The sequence below is a fragment of the Gossypium raimondii genome, chromosome 8 (genome assembly GCF_025698545.1).
Source record: "Gossypium raimondii isolate GPD5lz chromosome 8, ASM2569854v1, whole genome shotgun sequence".
Classification (NCBI taxonomy): domain Eukaryota; kingdom Viridiplantae; phylum Streptophyta; class Magnoliopsida; order Malvales; family Malvaceae; genus Gossypium; species Gossypium raimondii.
In genome coordinates this window covers 29,235,031-29,246,064 of record NC_068572.1, presented here as the reverse complement: position 1 = coordinate 29,246,064, position 11,034 = coordinate 29,235,031, and the positions used below count along the sequence as shown (strand labels likewise).

The window sequence follows — 11,034 nt, the reverse complement described above, 5'->3', positions numbered from 1 at the left end:
GTCCATGGTAAATGGCGGCTGACTAAAGCCAGTCGACGACCGCACCGATATATGGGAGGATTTGGGTAAAATATAGGCCGAAATATGGGCTTGGCAAAATTTTAGGCCCGTTTAAAAATGAGCGGGCCTCGGGCAAGATTTTTGGCCGGCCCGGCCAAAAAATATTAAATATATACTTTTTATTTTTAAAATATAATAGTTTTTATTTTAAGTTTATTTACTTTCATTTCCTTGACTAGTGTTACAAAATAATAATAATAAAACATCAAGTTTGTTTTACTAATCAAATGTTAGATTTTGTTACAACAATTAATACAATTAATAATTTGATAAATTTACTAATCAAATGTTAGATTTTATTACAACAATTAATACAATTAATAATTTGATAAATTTACTAATCAAATGTTAAATTTTATTACAACAATTAATACAATTAACAATTAATAATTTGATAATTTTACTAACAATTAATTTTAATAACAATTAGTTTTAATTTTATTAAAAAAATAATTTTAATTTTAATTAAAAACGGGCCGGGCCGGGCTCGGGCCCCATATTTTTTCTTCGGGCCGGGCCTGGGCAAAATCTCAGGCCCATATTTCGGGCCGGGCCAGGGCCTAGTAAACGGGCTGAAAATTTTTTGTGGGCCCGACCCGAACCCGACCCGGCCCGGCCCATGGACAGGTCTAATTCTTATTCAAACCGAAATTTAGTGCTTGATTAAGTTAATTTTAAGCATTTAAATGCAAAATTAAATTTGTAACCTTGAACAATATGTACATATGATAAATTATTAATGTATTACTTTTCTAAATTGTAACTTTTTAGTATATATATGATGTAACACAATTTGCAAGATACACATAATTAATAGGAGAATAGTGTTTTTTTACTACATTAACTTGAAATCCATATATATATGGAAATAATTTAATATATAAATTAAAGCAATAAAAGCAACATCTCTCTTTCTCACACACAAAGAATCTTAAAATTAATAAATTTAAAATAATCTAATAAATATTATATCTTATATAAATACATAAATTTCAATTTTTACGAAAAAAAATATATACGATGGGGCTTTTTTATATAAATAATATAAAAATTAATTAATTATAAAAATAGGTTGAGGGACAAATTATTTATGAAAATGGGCTATTTTCAACAATACTTGTCGGTGCCGTCTGACACATCGATGGTACCACTCTCCCTTTTCAGGCAATCATGTGTTTTTTTAAAAAGATCTTTTTTTTCTGGTGTCGCTATGATGTCAAGCGACACTGATATGTATTTTTTCAAAATACCCGTGAAAATACGTGTACCACTCAACATATGCTTTTAATTATTATTATTGTTATTATTATTATTACTATTATAAAGCTTTATTATTTTGACCTTAAATAAACATATGCTTTTAATTAATGTAATTTTATTTCATTTAAATGTTAAAATATTTTGTATAAAAATAATATTTATTTCCTTTTAAATTATTAATTGATTTACCTTTTATGAAAATATCAACAAGTATTAATTCTTTTTGAAATTTAAAGATATGTAATTATTTTAATTATTTACTTATTTTAAAGAATTTATTTTAATAAATAGTTTTACTCACCAAATTATGTTAAATAAAATACTTATATCTTTATATATATAATAATATAAATTAAAATTTAATTTATAACGTGATTTAAGCTAACCAGGAATCAATGCAAAAAAAAATAATTCAAATTAACATTTTTTCCATTTAATAAATGTACCATTTAAGAGTGTTATTTAACAATATAGATGACAAAATAATTATTATAGTATTTAATGTTTAAATATTTTTAATTTTTAAAAAATTAAATATTTAAGTATTATTTGATAGAAAAAGTTATGAAAATATTTGGAAATGTGTAATAAAAATATCACCATACTCTTTCATTTCATGCATTTATTTTGAAAGAAAATTATGTTGTGATACTAGTTTTTTTATCCCATGTGATGCACGAATTAGATAATATGTATTAAATTTAGTATTTTATATTTATTTGTTAAAGGTTTACTACAAAATTTATAATATCATTCCAGTAATTTATAATTGAGAAAATAAAAAATAATATAAATGTTTAATTTTTAAAAATATTATAGTTTGAATTATTGTAAATATAAATTAAGAACATAAAAGATTAACATTTAAAATAAACTTGAATTAATTATTAATACTCATTAAAATTATTAAAAATTAGAATTTATAAAAGAACTCATGATATTAATGATTTGTTAGATGTCTACACATTAATTAGAAGATGGAGTCAATCCTAAATGATAAATTTAAAAATTTAGAATTTAAAAGTTAAAATATAGAATTGAAAAAAATAGAAAAGATAGTTTATATGTTAATCTTAAAATAGATTAAACTTTCATTTGTCTTAACACATAATGTTTTTCTTGAATTTTAATATCAATTTAATTAAAACATATTTATAGTAAATAAAAGATATTTAATTTAGTTCTTTATATTTTAAATAAGTGCATTAAAAATAAAAATTATTTATTAGATTACACATATAACTTTTTTAATAGTGATCACATATTAGCATCATGAATTATATTTAAAGTGGGTCTCATTTTTAAATTAAGTTTTAAATATAATTTTCTTACCATTAATAATCATATATGTTATAAAAAAAGGTAAGAAGCAAAATAGAAACTTTGAGTTTTGGATTAGTTATTGGAGTTTTAAAATACTTTCTCTTTTAAATTATACTAAAAGTGGATCTCATTTTTAAATTAAAATTTAAATATGGTTTTGTCACGTCCCGAAATGCGGGTTAAAATTTTTGGGATTAAATATATAATTATCCGATTATTTTAATTTTCTGTTTGGGCTTCAGTTGGACTTGATTTGTCAAATGTTGACAAATTTATCGATAAGTATCGATACCTTCGTAATTTTTAGTGTGGAAAACTCTATAGTGCCGCCCAACCCTAGGTATTTAACCACATATTATCTTTGGTCGACCCCACTTTTTCATTCTTTTGATTTTCAACTGTCGTCTCCTCCTTTTGGTCTCTCAGTTTTAATTTTCCTTCTCTTATTTGCGCTACCCTCCCTCTTTTCCTTTCTTTCCCTTTCCCTTTTCCTTTCCTTTCTCCTTCTTTCTATTCCGAATGCCTTATCTACCACCTTCGTTTAACATCCTTGTTGCTGCCAATTTTTCCTCTCTCTTGGCCGAATCGTCTTGATCTCTTGGTTCTGATTTAGTTCCCAATTGCGATCGGTTGGTAAGTGAGATTTCTTTTATTGGTTAGATTCCGTTTCTGGATGCATAACAAAGTTATGGTTTGTTCTATTCCATTTTACTTAACCGGTTCCTTTTGGGATATTTCTGAAACCTTTATGCCGAATACGATAATATGTGTTTTTGTGTGTTTGTCGTTTAAAGGACCAGATCTTGATGTGAACGAGTTAGATCGAAGTTGAGGATGTTCCGCACGGTGTGGGAAGTAGAGGTGTGTGTCTGACCGTGATTATGTCGTGTGTGTGTAGGCTTTGGCCTATTGTGTAAGTAATGAATTGCATGTTTAGTTGCTGCCAATTCCTCATGTATATTGGATAAATCCTATCTGTATATTTTACTGATCCATGCTTACTGTTACCGTTTGGATGAAAATATCATGTTAATACTGTTACTGTTACTATTTTTTGACATCATCAACATGCCATACTATTGCATGGGGATTGGGTTTTTGAAGGAGGAAGTGCATGCATTTAATGCCGGATCGGTTCCTGATCAAATTACTATTTGTTGTGTAGGGAGGGAACTCTTACTGTTGAGTGTAGCGGATGGATGGGTAGGAAATTTGCACTGTTAATTCATGCATACAATATGATGTTGATAATTTTTCTAAAATAGATAAACTGATATGCATTATTCCTATGATATATTTACTGTTCATATACTTATTTGTTTCTATGTTAAGACCACACTGAGCTTCATAGCTAACTTTTTTAGTTTTTTTCCTGACTTTCCAAATAACTCGTGAGGTTAGGGCTTGGACTTGGCACTCGGAGCACAGTTGACAAATTTTTTTAAAAATCGTATTTCCAATCTGTTTTATGAATTCTTTTGGGTTTTATTGTATTTTACAGATTGTGGCATGGACTCTTTAAGTTTTAGAAATTTTGCATTATTCATTTGACAATAAATCTGGTTATAGGTTAATGACCGTTAAGATATTTTTAAAGTAATTATACATGAGGTTTTTCTATTAACTTTTAGACTAAAACAAATCATTGTTTTCCTTAAACGGGTCAAATGGATACAAGTTTTTGAAAATAATTCGAAATCGATTTTAAAAAGCAATTTTCGCCAATCTTGGCGAAAAGTATTGATATTTGATCACAAAAATTGATTTTGAAAACAAACAGAATGCCAAATTGGTATCAATACTGATTGATCATATTTTAAAAATCTAAAATTGACAGAATGTTAAAATCGTATCGATACTTAAATAAGTATTAATACTTTTTCTATTGGGTATTGATATGCTACGGGGAGATTTGAAACTTAGTATTTTTAAAACTATTTCCCATTCGAACTATTAAAACTACTCCTTGAATAATTGTATTATACTAAATTGAACTAAAATATAGTATTGTGAAATTTGGACTCTATGGATTAGGCTAATCTAGTTTTTCTTAAAGCTGAATTGTTTTACTGGGTCATCTTGGTGGCTAATATGACTTCCATAAATCAACCATAACGTTTGAGTCGGGTTGGGGAGGTTACAAGTTTTCTTGTCATTAATAATAATAATAATAATAATAAAAGGTACGGAAGCAAAAATGAAATCTTTGAGTTCTAAAATACTTTTTTTAATTATATTTAAAGTGAATCCCATTTTAAATGAAATTTTAAATATAATTTTATTTCCAATAATAATGATAATAATAAATGGAAACAAAATGGAAACTTTGAGTTGCATTAGTTCTTTGAGTTCCAAAATACTTTCCTTCTAAATTATATTTAAAGTGTGTCCCATTTTTAAATTAAGTTTCCTTATCATTAATAATCATATATATATTTATTATAAAAAGACACAGAAGCAAAAATGGAAACTTTGAGTTTTTAATTAGTTGTTTGAATTCTAAAATACTTTATTTTTAATTATATTTAAAGTGAATTTTATTTTTAAATTAAATTTTACATATGATTTTCTTGTCTTTAATAATAATAATAATAATAATAATAATAATAATAATAAAAGGTAAGGAAGCAAAATGAAAACTTTGAGTCATAAATTAATTATTTGAGTTTCAAAATACTTTTTTAATTATATATAAATTGGATCTCATTTTTATATTAAGTTTTAAATATGATTTCTTACCATTAATTATATATATATTATAAAAGAATGCGTGGAAGCAAAATGAAAACTTTCAATTCTAAATTAGTTGTTTGAGTTTCAATATACTTTTTTTTTTAATTATATGCAAAGTGGATACCATTTTATATTAAGCTTTAAATATGTTTTTTTTGCCATTAACAATCATTGAGTTCTCGAAAATTTTAAATTAAGTTTTAAATATTATTTTCTTGTTATTAATAATTATATATAATATTATAAAAGAAGACACGAAAGCAAAAACGAAAACTTTGAGTTTCAAAATACTTTTTTTAATTATATTTAAATAGGTCCCATTTTTAAATTATGTAACATCCTATACCCGACTCGATTGACGGGTCCGGATGCAAGATGTCATATCAACTCTGAAACGAACAACGAATTAATTTCAACTAAATTGGAAACTAACATAACCAAACAACCAAATATGCTTTCTTGATCATACATAACTTAGTTCGCATATCATCAGAAACGACTTAACATATTTGACTGGTTCATCTACAAACTAAAATGCTACAATTACAAATTCTTAGCTTAAGTTATTAACATGCAAACTTATGAGAAGATTAACAACAATCGTTTTGCTACATTTAAATGATTACTCATTAATGAATATAATATATCAAGTTTATATGTAGTTACAAAGATTCAGACCGTGGCCCCATTATATGCATGTTACAGATAAGAATACAAGTTTGCCTAAGCTTGAACGGATTCTGGCTTAATACCTCTTCAGCTCTTTATAACTGGAAAACATAACAAAGACTAAGTAAGTTAAAATGAACTTAGTGTGTTTCCAATATATAATATACATTTAATGAATTATAAGTAAAAACTTCATAGGTTTGATTTCCTGTTTGACATCTCTTGCACAAGTAGGGTTCACAAATTCTTCCTAGCATACTCCTATCCCCCTTTATGTTGGCTCATATTGAGAATTTTTACACTTTCTGCATAGACACAACCCTCCATTCCTATCGATCATACTATAGGCCACAATGCGGATTGATTTTTACTTACCCATTTGTACTGATTTCCTGCAAGATGGAATATGACCTCTTTTGCCAGCAAAACATATGCAAATTACCTTAGTACTTGTTATCATCGCAAATTAACGTACAACGAATTGATTCTAGAAGACTCATACGTGGAGATTCACACTTGGAGAATTTCTTTTACAGGAAGATTTACACTTAAAGTCATTTATACGTGGACTTGAGCTTGGCGAACATATACCTATAGACCTTACTTATGAAACTTTATAAGCGGAGTCATAATCGCAAATTCGTACATACGGGTTCTTACTTGCGAACTCTAGCTTAAATAATGCTTATTACAAGACTCTTGTTTAGTGGATAGTCATTACGGACTCTCGATTTAAAGATAGTTCTTGGCGGACTCCTATATGAAGATCCTTGCGGTTTTGGCTTGATATAACTAGTTCATAAATACTCTTGTAGCTTGAACATAAGAATAAGCTCATGCGGTCTCTTACTTGGATAATAGTCCATGATGACTCTTATAAAGCATAGTCTTTTTGATATCTTATACTTGAAACATGAATATAAGATCAGCAGACTGTTATAGGTTGAATCATAAAGATAAACCCAGCTGACTGTAACACCCCTCACCCATATCTGTCAATTGAATCGAGTTACAGAATGCTTCAGTAAATAACCAAATCGGAACATGAAAATTAATTCAAGCATTTTAAAAAAAAAAGTAATTATCAAATCATTATACTATTAAACAAACCATATCTAGCATACAAATTTGAGCTTAAATCTAACTTACAAAAGTTTTAAAATCAATTCAGCAAAAAATAGGGATTGGTTTAAAACTTTACACAAAAGAGCAGTATAAAATGTGAAACAAGGTTTACACGGTCGTTTGACAAGCTGAGGCTGTGTAGTGTTGTATCACACTAGCCGTGTACTTAATTCGTGGAAAAGACTGAAGTCATGTAAATCTGAGTCGCAAGGTTGTGTAACCAACCCATGTGTGACACACGACCATGCGGTCAATCGTGTAAAATAAAAAATGACCATTAGATAATTAATTCAACCCAAACACTTAAGCATTTTCAAACACACATTTAAGTTCATTAAAATCTTGCCTAAAACACTTCAATTACTCAAGCCAAATCGTGATACAATACATCCTAATAGTGCCTAACTAATATGCCACTTTGGCACCATCACAATCAAGTTCTAAAACATTACCAAAATATCCAACAAATAGAATACCGAAATGTTTCAATCATGTAGCTCAAACATACATAAAATCCTATACTGCAATTGTTCATTTTACCATGAATAACTTACCAAACCTTACCTTTTTAACAAGCCAAAACATACCTTAACATATAACAGTCTTGACCAAATAGGTCTCAAATCTATTAAGTGTCATTTAATAAGCATGACTTAACATTTCATGCAAGAATCACCTAAAATCAAACTCCAAACTCATACATGTTTCAAAACCAAGAATACATCAATTAGACATACATATATTCCATTTATTCCATCAAACATATCATATAGCCTTTACAAGCAACATTACATATATACCATTATAAAATCATTACAACATCAATCGCATGATTCCAAAACAACCTATATACATGCCACATACCGAAATAAAAATGATATCAAGATCTATCGAGACTGAAGCTGGATATTGTGAGCTCTTGAGTGATTCGATCTGCCAAATTTTACAAATGTCAACTACATGACAAAAATGAAACAAAGTAAGCATTTAAAATGTTTAATGAGTTCATAAGATTTAAAACAGTAAGCTTACCACAATTCATAACTAAACATATTGAAATAATTAATTAAACTCAACTACTTGTTACAACGTTTCACATTATCAAGGATAGTTCATCAATCATTCCAATCATGTATCAATCCAACATTTACTTGTTATGTCAATCTATTACCGTACAACGGAGTTGTCAATAATATACCATTAATATCATTCCATTTACACTACGTATCCATTAAGAACACGCGTTATCATTAACCTAATATAGTATTCCATGGTAAGAAGGTAAATCCCACATATAATCAAATATATATAACATTATTTTAAGTAGTATATGTATATAACATTCAAGACCTAACCAACTACATACATTATATCAATTCAATACCATTTATATAATTTAATCATCATATATCATTTGAATGTATTCTCATAATAATTTAATAGACCTTTCCATTTTTCTATTAATCCAATAGCCCGATGAACATTAGTAATTCGATTTGGAAACCTAGGTAATTACACCTTACTAGAGAATGTAATAGTGTTGAATAGAGACACCACAAATGCAAATAAAGGCACTGAAATGCTTACAGAGACACCTAAGAGAAACCAGGGAAAAAAAGTGCAATCAGGGGCATCAGTGTGCTATCAAGGCACCAAAGTGCTAAGAAGAGTACAAAAGTACTATTAGGAGCACCGTTGTGCTATCAGAAGTATGAAAGTACTGTCAGGAGCATTGTTGTGCTATCAGGAGTACGAAAGTACTGTCAGAAGCATCATTATGATATCAAAGGAGTATGAAAGTACTGTCAAAAGCACTAAAGTGCAACTAGGAGTACGAAAGTACTGTCAGGAGCACCGTTGTGCTATCAGAAGCACTTATTCAAGATTTAGTACATTCATGTTATCACAACACTTCCAATAACTAAAACATATAACAATTCATCTCAATATCGTACAATACTCTCACAATTTATCTCGTTTCCATCTATTTATTGCACTGACATTGATAGATAAAAGACAACCATCCTCGTGGGATCGATATCCGACAGACTCATATATGTCTACTATACTTGCATTGAGAGTGTACGTTTGCACATTATTGCTGTAACGTTAAACAATCAATCAAGTTTTGGCGCTGTTGTCGGGAATGGAGTTTGTTTGATGTTTATTTTTGTTTGTTTTTACTTCATAATATTTAGCATTACTAATTTGTTTTCTTTTTGTCGCTATTCACATTTTATTTTAGGTGTTGTATGACCTGAAGAAATTCAGAGTTTATTGTCGATTTTGATCCAGAAATTGAAAGAATTGGTTGGAGGAGACTTCGAGAACAAATGAATATGGCTTTACCAAGAAACTATGAAATTATACCCCCGATGCCGCACCAAAATGCTAATGACCCACTGTTGCTGCAAGACGTTCAAATACAAAACAGGACTATACGAGATTTTGTAGTATCTGTCTTGGATGACTTACAACCGAGAGTTGTTAGGCCACCAATCCAAATTGGAAATTTTGAACTCAAGCCAGTAATGTTTCAAATGCTGAATTCTAATGGGCAATATGTTGGCCTGCCATAGGAATATGCACGAGAACATCTTAAATCATTTTTATTAATTTGTGCTTCCTTTAGTCAACAAGGCGTTCCTTATGACACTTTGAAGATGCAATTATTTCCTTATTCTTTACAGGGAAGAGCTCGTACTTGGTTCCTTGGGCTACCTGCCAGATCAATTACTTCTTTGAATGCACTAGCAACACAGTTTGTTTTGCGGTTTAACCCGTCGACAATGAATGCTTGTCTCTGAAATGATATTACAGCTTATCATTAACTGGATGATGGATAGTTTCTATGTTCTGTAAGCTTGAATATGCATATGGAAAGTGTGTCTTAAATGCTTGATTATAGGTACAAATGGCTTATGCATGAGGTGTGAGCTTGGGTGAGAAAAATGGCTTGAAAATGGTCTATTTTTCGTCCACATGGGTAGAGACACAAATGTGTGTCTCAGCTGTGTGTGACACACAGCCAGGCGACACGGTTGTGTGTCCCCTGTAGCTTTTAAAGGGTTGCAAGTCAGACTATTACACGGCCTGGCATACGGGTGAGTGGGAATATTTCGAAGGGTACACGGCCTGGCATACAGGCTTGTGGCTTGGCCGTGTGACCCAAGTCAGTGAGTTACATGGGGAAGGACATAGGCTGGGACACGGCCATGTGTCCCTAATTCGAATGTCCACACGGCCGTGTGACCCCTGTAGTTTAAATTTTTTTTTCTTTTTTTCAAAAAATTTAATATGTTTCGGATTTAGTTCCAAATTGTTTCTAATGTCTTCTTAGGGCCTCGAGGGCTCGTATAAGGGACAGTATGTATGTTTTTTTATTGATGTTGCTATGATTTACCTTGTGATTTGTTTATGATAATAAAGTGTTCGTTGTATGACATTATGCTTCGATAATGCTCCGTAGCCCTAAACCGGCGATGGATACGAGCTAGGGGTGTTACACTATTTCTTGTCCACACAGCCGTGTGTCCCCTGTAGGTTTCAAAAGGTTGTAAGTCAGACGGTTACAGGGCCTAACACACGGCCTGGCACACGAGAGTGTGAAGCCATTTCGAGAGTTACACAGCCTGGCACATGGGCGTGTGACTTTGCCGTGTGACCCAAGTCAAAAAGTTACATGGGCACGGACACGGGCTGGGACACGACCGTGTGTCCCTACTTCGAATGTCCAGGCGGCCTGAGACATTGGTGTGTCTCTCAACCGTGTGAGTCACACAGCCGTGTGACCCCTACAATATTAAATTTTCTATTTTTTTCTATAAAATTCTAAATATTTCCTATTTAGTCCCAAATTAATTT

The 11,034-nt window shown here is 30.2% G+C and overlaps 1 long non-coding RNA gene across 1 annotated transcript; it reads left to right on the top strand.

Annotated features, from left to right (window-relative positions):
* Positions 1-2,974: 2,974 nt before the first annotated feature.
* LOC105791177 (uncharacterized) lies at positions 2,975-3,690 on the top strand. The gene is made up of 2 exons (XR_001132815.2): positions 2,975-3,276; positions 3,438-3,690. It is a non-coding gene; the product is annotated as an uncharacterized LOC105791177 (long non-coding RNA).
* Positions 3,691-11,034: the final 7,344 nt, after the last annotated feature.